Source organism: Bubalus bubalis, chromosome 3, assembly GCF_019923935.1.
Source record: "Bubalus bubalis isolate 160015118507 breed Murrah chromosome 3, NDDB_SH_1, whole genome shotgun sequence".
In the NCBI taxonomy this organism is placed as follows: domain Eukaryota; kingdom Metazoa; phylum Chordata; class Mammalia; order Artiodactyla; family Bovidae; genus Bubalus; species Bubalus bubalis.
The window spans coordinates 117,380,304-117,393,881 of NC_059159.1; the positions used below are offsets into that span (position 1 = coordinate 117,380,304).

At 39.4% G+C, this 13,578-nt stretch overlaps 2 long non-coding RNA genes across 2 annotated transcripts; one reads left to right on the forward strand and one right to left on the reverse strand.

Annotated features, from left to right (window-relative positions):
- Positions 1–7,532: 7,532 nt before the first annotated feature.
- On the reverse strand, positions 7,533–9,596 carry LOC123332416. Its single transcript, XR_006549208.1, has 2 exons — positions 9,417–9,596; positions 7,533–8,516 (listed from the first exon to the last, which is right to left on the reverse strand). It is a non-coding gene; the product is annotated as an uncharacterized LOC123332416 (long non-coding RNA).
- Positions 9,597–9,798: 202 nt separating this feature from the next.
- LOC123332417 lies at positions 9,799–10,691 on the forward strand. The gene is made up of 2 exons (XR_006549209.1): positions 9,799–10,067; positions 10,221–10,691. It is a non-coding gene; the product is annotated as an uncharacterized LOC123332417 (long non-coding RNA).
- The last annotated feature ends 2,887 nt before the right edge of the window (positions 10,692–13,578 follow it).

Genomic DNA, 13,578 nt, shown 5'->3' on the forward strand with positions numbered 1-13,578 from the left:
CAGGTGTAGGATTGCTGGATCATATAATAGCTTTATCAGGTTTCCCTGATAGTTGGTAAAGAATCCATCTGCAATGCAGGAAACCCCGGTTCCATTCCTGAGTTGGGAAGATCCACTGGAGAAGGGATAGGCTACCCACTCCAGTATTCTTGGCCTGGAGAATTCCATGGACTGTATAGTCCATGGGGTCACAAAGAGTTGGACACGACTGAGCGACTTTCACTTTCATAATAGCTTTAAGGATGACGTTTCTAATAAAAGCTAAGGTACCAACATTTGTAAATGGTTCATTTGTTTGTTATGGGTCTGACAAACTACAAAGGCATTCCTAAAGTAATGTCTATCTTCCTTATTTACATCTCAGTTTTCCGGAGTAAACCTGAATGAAGTGGCCATATAAATCACCAGGAAGTCACTGAAAATATCCCCCCACCCAACCTCTCCTCTGCTGTCCATGCAAGAACCTTAGTGAGAAGCTACTTGAAATGTAGTGTGGGTTTTTTTACTTGTCTGAACTTTCTATCACAATTTTAGTCTGAGAGTGTGTTTCACTTAACAACATCCCATGTGTCATGGTTGAGAAGAGCTGAAGCCCTCGTATATGCACAGGAAAATGCATTTTCCCTTGATTTTGCCACATCAGTTCCTGAGCTGAATGGCTTCAGAGCATTCCTGAGGAGATTTTAAATGGGCTAAAAGTGAAAAGCACTCCAAACAGTGCCTGATGCTGTGTGTGCTGGTTGTGGTGTCCTTAATAAGATTAGGCCCCAGGTTTAGAAGACGCTGATAAGACCTGTTCGTTGCCAAGATTTGCTGTGATGTGAAAGGAATACCTTTGCACTCTCTAATCTCTCTTCAAAAAGCACTAAAAGGCAATAAACCAGAATCAGGAGGAAATTATTAACAAATGAATTGGCCTTTTATCTGTTCTCTAATTTACTCTACCACTGATTTTGGTCTTTCCTCCATTGTGACTTTCTTTTGTCTACTCAGAACACTTGAGGTTTCTTCTACCTTTTTACTCCTTCTTAATTCACTTCCACAAGCATTGACTGACATCTACTATATGCCAGAAGTTGTGCTAAATAAGCTCAAACATAGAAAGGCAGTTTCTCAAATGTTATTCTTCCACCCTCACTTAAAAATCTTGTTCCTTTGCACTTCGCATCATCTGACTGTAACACCCACTTCTCTTCTTTCAAAGTCATTTACAAAACTCATAACCTCTTCCCATGTTTAGTTAAGATTTGACTGGTAGTCTTCCTCTCCATCCTTGACTTCTCAATACCCAGTATGTATTCACTTTCCCAATGGAGAACCCATCTTTTAACAACCTAATAATGCAATTCTTCTTTGACTTCCTTTGACTTCATCGTCACCACACCCATCCAGCCCTGCTTCAGTCCCCAACACCCAGGACCACAACTTGAACCTTATCAAGACTCTTCTACAACAGAAGTCTCTGTTTCAAACATGCTACCACCCCCTCCTGTCTCTCCAGCCTTCTCACTCACTCACCACAGATACTTAGACCTTACTGAGATGTGTCCTCTTTGGACCCTTCACTCTCTCCCATCTCTGCTCTCTCTCTCTCTCTCTCTGCACTTCCATCTCTTTCTAGCCCAACCTGCTTGGTCCATTGTCTCTATGGTACTCTTTCAAATAATCCAAATCCCTAGGTCTTTTATGTCCTCCCAATACATATGAAACAGAACTGTGCTGAAAAAAAGCTATTTTAATTCCCTCAAAAACATTGCCATGTTAACATTATCATTTATTTCATAGGTAAACTTTCAGGATTCACCTCCACTCTTTTATCTGCCATTTAGTCTTCAACCATTATCATATGTCTTCTACTTCCTTATTTCTAATGATAATACCTGCCCAAGATCATTACAAGCTCTTTGTTGATAAATCCAGAGGACTCATTTCATTCTTTATCACTTGACTCGCAGGAGTATTTTAAACTTTCAATTATTCCCTTTCAAAGCCTGGTACACCTTTCTAAGCCCCATTCCTCTTCCTTTACCTGCTTAATTCCTACATTATCCTTGGAACTTAGCTCTAATGTCATCTCTTCCAGAAGCCTTCTATAACTCTGCACAAGTACATTATGCTTCCATCTGATGTGTGCATGCTCAACCTTTCACTTATCATTACAAATCATCCTGTGTTGTAATTTCCTGCTTACTTTCTTTAAGTGAATGACTATATAATCAGATGGACCCTTCCCTCATCATATCTATACCCTGAGTGCTTTTGACCTCCTTGTGGTTATCAGGAAAATGTGGTAAAAATTCTCACTAGAGTCATGAGACTAGATACCAAGTCACATCTCAGATATCTCATAGGGATAGGCTTTCTGAGAAGTTTTTAATAGGTCAGATGCCTTCATTTTGCAATATTATTACTCCCATCACCATAACAACACCTTTCCCATTATAAGCAATGGGGACCATTAATTGCAGGGATAACTTGGGGATGCCTGAACTCTTAGTACTCATCTAGTGGTCTCATCTTCTCCATAGGTCCTTCCTATGCATTGGCATGCATCACAACCAATCAACACCTGAAAGTTAGGGGTCAAAACCCTCACAGTAACTTGGCCTCAGGAATATTCTGAGCCATATTATTCCATAATATGTGTGTTAGTCGCTCAGTCATGTCCGACTCTTTGCAACCCCATGGACTACAGACCACCAAGATCCTTTCTTTGTCCATGGGATTCTCCTGGCAAGAATACTGGAGTGGGTTGCCATTTCCTTCTCCAGGGGATCTTTCCAACCCAGGGATTAAACCTGGGTCTCCTGCATTACAGGCAGATTCTTTACCATCTAAGCCACCAGGAAAGCCCTATTCTATAATAATAACCCTTGATATTCATTAAATTTAATAGGCCTTACATATCAAATATAAGAAAATCAAATAATCCTGATTCTATCAAATGATACTCCAATCATAGTATCAATTTCTCAAATACTCAGGGAAAAAATCAGGAGAGGTCAGCAGGTGTCATATTAACCATCTTGAAATTATACAGGGACCTTTTGGAGGAATAAAAAGAAAAAAAGTGCAATGTAAACAATGAGTTTTAGATTCAAGATTATCACTGAAAACCCATTGGCTCTGGAGTTGTGTGCCCATCATAGATTCATACAAGCCTCCCTAGTAGAAGGAAGAAAAGAAGGCTGGGAGGAAAGAACAAAGGGTGAGTGGTAATGGAAAATAAGAGAAAGGAAGGGGAAAAGGAAGAAAGGAAATAAAAATTTGATCCTTGCTCTTAATAAGTTCATAGTCCAATGGTAAGTGATTTTGACAACTGCTATCACAAAATATGAACTAGATGCTAAGGAGATCTTCATTAAGAAATTACTTTAAGGAAGCAACCAAAACAGAAAGCTATATCTGGACTCATGACAGCAAGTCCCCACTTAGAAACACCTGGCAAAAATATTATCACCTTCTAGAATGGGAGGAAGAGATAGTTAAGGACTTTGAGATCAACATGTACACACTGCTGTATTTAAAATGAATAACCATCAAGTCCTGTTGTATAGCACAGGGAACTCTGATCAATGTTATGTGGTAGCCTGGATGGGAAGAGCTTGGGGGAGAATGGGTACATGTACATGTATGGCTGAGTCCCTCTGCTGCCCACCTGAAACAATCACAACATTGTTAATCGGCTATATTCCAACATAAAGTGTTTTAAAACATGTATTATTTCCTTCTGCTGATGCTCACTTCCTCAACACATAGGAAGAGGCTGAGGAAAAGGACTTTGGAGTCAGCCTCACCTGGGTCACAATCCCTTTATCTGCTGCCTACCTGTGTGATCTGACATCCCTGCCCTGTGTCTCTATTTCCTCATGTGTAAGCTGGGTGGAGGTATGACACCACCTTCCTCACAGGTTCACTGAAAGCACTCTGTGAGATGTGGGGGAATAAAATACTCAACACTGTGGTGATTGTTCTTACTATGTCTCCATTTATTTCAAGGTTTCCTTTGATGTCTGTTTCAACCAAAACTCAGTAGGATAAAATGATGAAAAGTCCCCACGTAGACTATGACTGTGGAGATTGCCCCACGCAGGAAGGAACATTACTTTGATGATGGCTAGCTCATCATTTGTGAAGAGAATAATGTGTGCAATCTTCCTTCAGGCTCTGGCTCCACACCTGCTAAGAGGTGTGGAAGAAGATACGAGTTTGACTGAGCATAAAGAAAATTTGAGGATGCTTCATGGCATTTAATTACTTGAGTGCATGTCAGAACTTGTGTGGCCATGAGCTAAAGAGCTAGTGCTGTGAGAAAATCTAGCAGACATACATTTTATTTTGTTCATTATTAACAGATAAGGGTAGTTACATTTTTCTGGCATTTTACAGAAAGCATGTTTTAAGTTGCATAGAAGCAACTGACTTCAGATAAATATAGATTATAAAACTGCCCACAGAGGTTCCTATTAATATTATCCACCCTTCAAGATATCTGAAATTCTATTGTTTGAGTTTGTAAAAACAAGGACCAAAAATGGCCCTTATTAAAATATAATGTCCATTGGGAAATAAATATTTTAAGCTGTTTTCAGTCATTTGTACCTTAGGGTTAATGAATGTCAGAATCTGTCCTGTGAACATGTTCATTTGTATCTTTGAATTAGTGAATGTCAGAGTCTGTCCTGAGATTGTTTGGATAAGTCAGGCAGAGGAGAGGAAGCACCAGGTCACTAAATTTCTGAAAGTGAGAGGAGAAAAATTACCCAAAGGAAAAGGAATTTTAACCCAAGAATCTGGGTTCAATAAACATTGACTCTGAGCACATCACTGTATCTCACAGGAGGCCTACTTAGAGGCAACAGATGGTGCATTTTTTTTTAATTGAAATATAGTTGATTTAAAATGTTGTGTCAGTTTCTGGTATACATCAAAGTGATTTATTATACATATATATGTTTTTTTAATGTTCGTTTCCATTATGTTTATTGTAGCATATTGAATATAGTTCCCTGTGCTGTACTGTTGGTTCTTGTTGCTTACCTAGTTTTTATAAGTAATTTGTATCTGCTAATCCCAAACTCCTAATTTATCCCTTCCCCATCGCCCCTTTCACCTTTGAGAACCATAAGTTTGTTTTCTATGTCTGTAAGTCTATTTTATAAATAAATTCATTTGTATTAATATTTTAGATTCCACAGTTAAGTGATACCATGTGATGTTTTTCCTTCTCTGTCTAACTTACTTCACTTAATATAATAATCTCTAGGTCCATCCATGTCACTGCAAATCACATTATGTCATTCTTTTCCATGGCTGAGTAGTATTCCACTGTGTGTATATGTGTGTGTGCATGTGTGTGTGTGTGTGTTTGTGTATCACATCTTCTTTATCCATTCATCTGTCAATGGACACTTAGGTTATTTCCATGTCTTGTTATTGTAAATGATGCTTCTACGAACATAGGGGTGCATGTATCTTGTCAAATTAATTTTCTCTGGATATATCCCCAGAAATGGAATCAGTAGATCATATGGCAACTTTATTTTTAGTTTTTTAAGGAGCCTCCATTCTGTTTTCCTTAGTGGTTGCACCAATTGACATTCCCACCAATAGTGTAGAGGGAACACACCATCTCCAGCATTTTTTTTTTTTTTTTGTAGACTTTATAATGATGGCCATTCTGACCCGTGGAGATGATACTTTCAAGGGATAGAATAGCTTTGACTTGCATTTCTCTAATAGTTAGCTATGTTGAGCATCTTTTCATGTATCTATTGGCCATCTGTTTTCTTTGGAGACACGTCCATTTGTATTATCTGTTCATTTTTTATTGCATTCTTTTGTCTTGTTATTGAGTTGCATAAGCTGTTTGTATATTTTGGAAATTAAGTCCTTGTCAGTATTTTTTAACAAGTGTGCTATCCATAATCTCAGTTTAAAGGTGCATCATTTTGAGAATGTTTGAGGGAAAGTTCCTGAAGCATTTTGAGTCCTTGGAGAAAGAAAAGAATGTGATAGATAGATAGACAGACAGATTTTCCCATTTAAAAAGTTAGATTGTATTTTTAATGTGTTGGCAATTTAATGAATAATATTTTGCATGATATTAATACACAGGGAGATTGTTTATTCATTTAAATTGCAAATCTTACAAATGAAAATCTCAGCAATATTCTAATGTTTATCAAATGAAGGCATCATTCATCTAAGCTTGAGCCTCATCACTCTACAAAGTAATTGCCAAATGAAAATCAAAATACCTCTGAAATTTAGATTTTGCTTGTTACCTTAGTTTTACATATCTATATCATATAACTCTTTATATACAAGCCTGAAAATATTTGAATACAGAGTTCTTCTCCTAATAGTATCCAAACAAGGCAGCATGTTCAGTGGGAAGAAAATCAGATTTAAATTCATACGGTTTGGATGCCTCCTCTCCCAAATCTGCAGCAGATTTAACATACCTGTCTGGGTTTAATTGAGTTGGCCAAAAAGTTTGTTAGGGTTTCGCCATAAGATGTCATGGAAAAACTGAATGAACTTTTTGGCCAACCCAATGTTTTTCTCTTTATGAAACAAAGATGATAGCGATACCATCCCACGGGCATTGTTAGGCATTGTACTATGAGTGTTTACCCTATAGTTTTAGTTTTGTGAATGTTTTATATATTATGTAGAGACACACGTTAAAAAGCAGAGGTCTTTATGTCCAGGTATAAAGCTTGGTCACTAAATTCAACATGTAAAAAAAAAAAAGACATAATCTCTACATGTAAGAAAACACAGTCACAAAATTCCCTATGTTCATGTTTAAAACATGGTCATTAAATACTTCCCTGGGTACATACATAAATTATGCATAAAACCAAAAGTAAGATCAAAGAAATGACTGCTTCAGCCCTTAGTTCCTCAAACAAAGTATCCAACTTTAGCTCCCTGGTACATCAAGCTTATCACTGACTGATTTCACTATAATAAGATCCCTAAAGGCTTAGACACACAAGTGTGTTTGTGTGTGTCCAGTGTACTTATACAGTGACCTATGTCAGAGTTCAAAGGCCACCTCTTCAAAGGGGGCTTTTCTATTTTCTTTCTGAAGAACTATTATCTCACTAATCGCTCTCTGCTAAATCTGTTATTGCCTTTTTGCACCTATTACAATCTGAAGTAGCTTGTTTATTTTTTCCCTGTGAGTTGCATGTCCACAGAGAAGAAAATGGCAACCCACTCCAGTATTCTTGCCTGGAGAGTCCCATGGACAGGGGAGCCTGGTGGGCTGCTGTCCATGGGGTCACACAGAATCAGACATGACTGAAGCAACTTAGCTTGCATACATGTCCATATCATCTCTGCTCCTCCTGTCCCCACACCACACAAAATATGAAAGTAAATTCCGAAGGAGTAGGGTATGTGCTTCTTCACTGTTAAATTTACAACCTTTAGAAGAGTGCATGGAATCGTGTTTAATAAATAGACATCAAATAAATGAACATCAAACAGTTCTCCATGTAAAAAACATACTCTATGCATGCAACATGACTTACAAGTTTATTTAGATCAGATCTGTTCCTTTTCCTTGACCAGATCTGGTGACACCATGTGCTGTGTCTTTCTTCTGGAACTTTGAAAGAACTAGATCAGTGGCTCTACTTCTGACCCTGATTTCTCCCTGACAATCCAGGTATCCTGGGTCTTGAAGTATTGAGGCCATTTTCCCAAAAGTGTGGAAATATGAGCTAACAGATTGTGAACTGCCAAAACTCTCTTTCCAGCTCAGTCGGAACATTGTCAATGACAGTAATGTTGACAGGTTTAACTTCAGAAAATATAGGGATAATATGATTTCAGTTATTCATTTCCTCTGGTTGATAGGTGGAAATCTGAGCACTGTATTTAGACACTTGGTGAAGAATCTATAGTTGTCCATTTTTACCTCCCTCTGACAAAGCTGCCATCGCTCTGTTGCATCTTAAGAATTTTTCAGGACACAAAGAACAGACAAGTTTTGTTAGCTTCCTTCTAAACTGGCTTCAGTGTATGCACATACCAGGGATTTATCTTCAATTACTTACACCCGCTCCTATCATTCCCTCAGCTTTGTGGTTATGAAAGCATCTTTCTTGGTTCCCTTATATGTATGGATTTTTATAACAGTTTAAAATAAAGTTTGGTGATCTTGTCGAAACAGTATACCTAATTTCACTATTTTTTTTTTGAACATCAAAACCCTTAAGATATACTTAGTGGTTTGGTGACCAAACTCCCCAGACAATTAGGGTAGATCACAATCTTTCTGGCATGAGAACCAGGTCAGAGTAATGGATCAGGTGTGCCCCACACAACGTGTGCAGCCACTCTCTCCAGCCAGGAGGGTCTCTTTAGTAAACCATTTCTTCAAGTGTGCTAGTCTATCATCACAGCAATAAACACTTAAAGCCCTCTCACCATCAGCCATTGCCTCCTTCTCAGCGAGCCACATACGCAGGCACTTCAGTTGTGTCTACAAACACACACTAGTGGGGGAAAAACAAAGGGAAAAGCACTGTTTATTTTGTAAACAACCACTCCGAAACTATATATTCTTCTAAATTTAATTATTTGCAAAATAACATGGTTGAAGACAGTCTTTTTTTTTTAACACATTCAAACCAGTCTTTCTTTGTTGATACATTCTTGTACATTTATGAGAATTAAGGACTTCTCCAAGGTCATGCGGTTTCCAATGTCATCAGCTCATAACCTCAGCTCACAGAGGAAGGAAGATAGAAGTTGCTCCTCCATGTGAGTTCCTATCCTGACAACAATTTGTAGTAGACTATGGAAATTACATCAGTGCTTGAGTACCGCCAGAATACTTTAGGACTTAACACCATCAACCAGCCTCCTAGGGATTACTTGAAAGACTTAAAGCAACTTCAAAAATATTAACTTAAACCAAGCTCTATAGAAGGTCAAGCTGGCACTTTTAGATTAACTCATTCCTTCCTTCCTTCATTCAGTCATGTATTTCCCCCTCTATACACACAAATCTTTCATTTCAGCAAAAGGATAAAGTCTCTAGATTTTTTTTGTTTGTTTTTTAATTGAAAGATAATTGCTTTACAGTGTTGTGTTGGTTTCTACCAAACATCAACATGAAAAACCTCTGGTTTTAATGCAGCACCCCATCTTTGTAAAATAAAGTTAGTTATACTATATTCCTTAAGAATTATTTGTGGACTCTGCCCATTTCATATACACTTTCCCCCCCAGTGTTCATTGAAAGTTAGAGAAAATGGCTTAAGTCAAAAAGAAAAGCCATAACTTTAGTGATTGTATCTCAGGAAAATACTATTGATTAAAGAGCAACTTTCAAATGGTGTGCATTTTTATTATTGGTAAAACATTTAGAAAACATATTTCAAAACACTTACAATAGAGTTATGGTTGGCATACAAGTACCATCACCGTGTGAGTTCAATTTTCAGAATCAAAGCTCCAGTGAGTAGCAGTTATGAGTCCTAATGCAGATTACAGGATGTCACTGAGGTGGCAGAAGGAAAGACAGCCAGCTATGCTAACAGGGCACTATAGATACATACAGAGGAGACAATCAGCTGCCACTGGCAAAGGCTTTGACGTAAGTGACTTAACAAGCATTATGAAAATTGCCTCTGGCAGCCACGAGTCAGCACAGGTGAAGCTTGTAAACACAGTGAGGACAACAAGGTGGGGCAGGTAATTGCCCCAAAGAAGAACTCACCTTCTTAAGATCGATTCCCTAAAGCACATGGCTTTAGAAGGAAAAAACTCTGTGCTTTCTGGTTAGGCTGGTTCACAATTGTTTTTTTTTTGCATGTTTCTCTATCTAACTTTATTTAATACATGATTTTCCATCTTGCTTCACACAAAAACCCCATCCCTAAAGCATGCTCCGTAGAAGTGCAGTTGCCCAGAGGAGCAGCCAGTAATGCTGAAATCATCTGTAATGCAAAGGAAGAGGGCTTGTGGAATTGGAGAGCCTGGCTGCAGCAGCTCCACGTGCTTCCCTCTTGTAGAGGGAAACATGTTGGCATTGTGCACCGGTGAGCCAGAGTTCAAGTGCTGTTATGAGTCACATTTCACAGCCCTTGGCTACTGCAGAGTGTTTCAGAGGCAAACACCTCATCAGCCTTGTAGACTTGGACAAACAAGCCTCTTGAGAATCATGAGTGATCTTTTTTCTCTCTTCTGAATAGGTGCCTGCTCTGTCATTGTTTCAATGTGGACTCTGAAAAACAGTTCTAAAAACAAAAACACAGAAACTCAAGCAGGTTAGACTTGCTGGTCAGTGAAATTGCAAGAGTTCAAGAGGGAAGACAATTGATTTGAAGTTAACAGAAAGTTGGGGTCATCCTCCTGTTTCCTCTTCAGCTTTACCAATTTGACTGTGATAGAAAAGAACGCCTGGTCCCCAGACACCCTTGACTATGAATCCATGGAAATCCATGTTGGCTGTCATCTCCTTTGTGACCATCAACTCCATCATGTGAACTAGGGCTCTGTATTTTAGTGAGGTCAATTTTTCTGCACCTTTACCTGAGAACCTAACTCCTGATTCCAGAAATTGTAGCTTCCACAGAAATGTATCGGGAATTTGAAATATAAGCTATCGGTGGCAAAAGAAAGGGGGGTGGGCATGATCCCATGTTAATGCAACAAGAATCTGCTTCTTTGAAAAGGTCAATCAAGTTACACATGCAGAAGGCATGATGTACAGTGATGGATAAAAGCACATCTTAATTCAAGCAGTTCTTTTGTTTTAGTTGTGCTGGGTCTTCATTGCTACATGTGAGCTTTTCTCTCATTACAACAAGTAGGGGCTACGCTTTGTTGTGGTGTGTGAGCTTCTCATTGCAGTGGCTTCTCTCTTGTTGTGGCTCCAAGGCTCTAGAGCACAGGCTCATAAGCTGTAGCACATGGGCTTAGCTGCTCTGCAGCATGTGGAATCTTCCTGGACCAGGGATTGAACCCGTGTCCCCTGCATCGGCAGGTGGATTCTTGTCCACTGTGCCACCAGGGAAGTCTCAAGTGAGTTCTTTTAGTATCTTCTTGATTATAAAAATATGCTTAATACTATTAACTACAATTTTTAGAGGAATAAAAATTGATTCACATAATATGAGGTATGTGTATGTTAGTGATTCAGTTTTGTCCAACTCCTTGCAACCCCATGTACTGTAGCCCATCAGGCTCCTGTCCATGGAGTTCTCCAGGAAAGAAAATTGGAGTGGGTTGCCATTCCCTTCTTTAGGGGATCTTCCTGATCCAAGGATTGAAACCACGTCTCATGCATTCCAGGCCACTTCTTTACCATCTGAGCCACCAGGTTTCATGATTAGAGCTATGAAAAAATGTTTTTCTCTTACTCTTTATCAGTGGTCAAAAAAAACTATTGCCTTCATCTCCGTCTTGTGAGTGTGACCTGATCAAACAATGGTTTGGTCACTGCTACTGTTTTACCTACTTTTAAACTTTTAAGAAGCTATGCTGTCATATCAGTTGAATCCTCAGCTTCAATACTCTTCTGTATATATTTGGATATAGTCTTTAAAACCCCCTTGGCTATTGAAGACTAAAGAGCATACATCTTTGCTTTTGTCTTTCTTCCAAAACTTATAGTGGTTTATCCAGTCTCTTCCACCACCTTTTTCAGAATTGGAGCAATGATGACACAGGAATATTGTGTGTATCATCACATAGATGCTGTATTACCTTGCTGGGGCTGCTGTGACAAAGTACCACCAAGTGGGTGACTTAAACAAGAACAATTTATTGTCTCACAGTTCTGGAGGCTAGAAGTCCAAGACCAAGGTGTTGGGAGGGTTGGTTCTTCTGAAGGCTGTGAAAGAGGATCTGTTCATGGCCCCCACCTATTCTCTGGTGGTGTTCATTTGCTAAGTCAGGTCTGACACTTTGTGACTCCATGGACTACAGCATGCTAGGCATCTCTGTCCTTCATATCTCCCAGAGTTTGCTCAAACTCATATCTATCTTTTGGTATTGTGCTGGCAGGCAAGTTTTGGTATTCTCTGGTTTGTAGATGTTTCACCCAAACCTTTGCCTTTGTGATCACATGGAGTTCTCCCCGTGCCCATATCTATATCTGTGTCCAAATTCCCTCTCTGGATTAGGAACCAGTTTAATGACCTAATCTTAACTTGATCATCTGAAAAGACCCTATGCCTGAATGAGATCATTTTCATAGGTACTAGGAATTAGGGCTTGAATTGGAAAGGCACAATTCAACCCATCAGATCAGATCAGATCAGTCGCTCAGTCGTGTCCAACTCTTTGCAACCCCATGAATGGCAGCACGCCAGGCCTCTCTGTCCATCACCAACACCCGGAGTTCACTCAGACTCACGTCCATCGAGTCAGTGATGCCATCCAGCCATCGCATTCTCTGTCGTCCCCTTCTCTTCCTGCCCCCAATCCCTCCCAGCATCAGAGTCTTTTCCAATGAGTCAACTCTTTGCATGAGGTGGCCAAAGTACTGGAGTTTCAGCATTAGTATCATTCCCTCCAAAGAAATCCCAAGGCTGATCTCTTTCAGAATGGACTGGTTGGATCTCCTTGCAGTCCAAGGGACTCTCAAGAGTCCTCTCCAACACCACAGTTCAAAAGCATCAATTCTTTGGCGCTCAGCCTTCTTCACAGTCCAACTCTCACATCCATACATGACCACAGGAAAAACCATAGCCTTGACTAGATGGACCTTTGTTGGCAAAGTAATGTCTCTGCTTTTGAATATGCTATCTAGGTTGGTCATAACTTTCCTTCCAAGGAGTAAGTGTCTTTTAATTTCATGGCTGCAGTCACCATCTGCAGTGATTTTGGAGCCCAGAAAAATAAAGTCTGACACTGTTTCCACTGTTTCCCCATCTATTTCCCATGAAGTGGTGGGACCGGATGCCATGATCTTCGTTTTCTGAATGTTGAGCTTTAAGCCAACTTTTTCACTCTCCACTTTCACTTTCATCAAGAGGCTTTTGAGTTCCTCTTCACTTTCTGCCATAAGGGTGGTGTCATCTGCATATCTGAGGTCATTGATATTTCTCCCGGCAATCTTGATTCCAGTTTGTGTTTCTTCCAGTCCAGCGTTTCTCATGATGTACTCTGCATAGAAGTTAAATAAACAGGGTGACAATATACAGCCTTGATGAACTCCTTTTCCTATTTGGAACCAGTCTGTTGGTCCATGTCCAGTTCTAACTGTTGCTTCCTGACCTGCATACAGATTTCTCAAGAGGCAGATCAGGTGGTGTGGTATTCCCATCTCTTTCAGAATTTTCCACAGTTTATTGTGATCCACACTGTCAAAGGCTTTGGCATAGTCAGTAAAGCAGAAATAGATGTTTTTCTGGAACTCTCTTGCTTTTTCTATGATGGATGCTAAATAAACATCTATTGAGCTGAAATTAATTGTGCTCTATAAATTGCAAAACTCTACCCAAACCTATTTCCACAGTTTATTGTGATCCACACAGTCAAAGGCTTTGGCATAGTCAATAAAGCAGAAATAGATGTTTTTCTGGAACTCTCTTATTTTTTCCA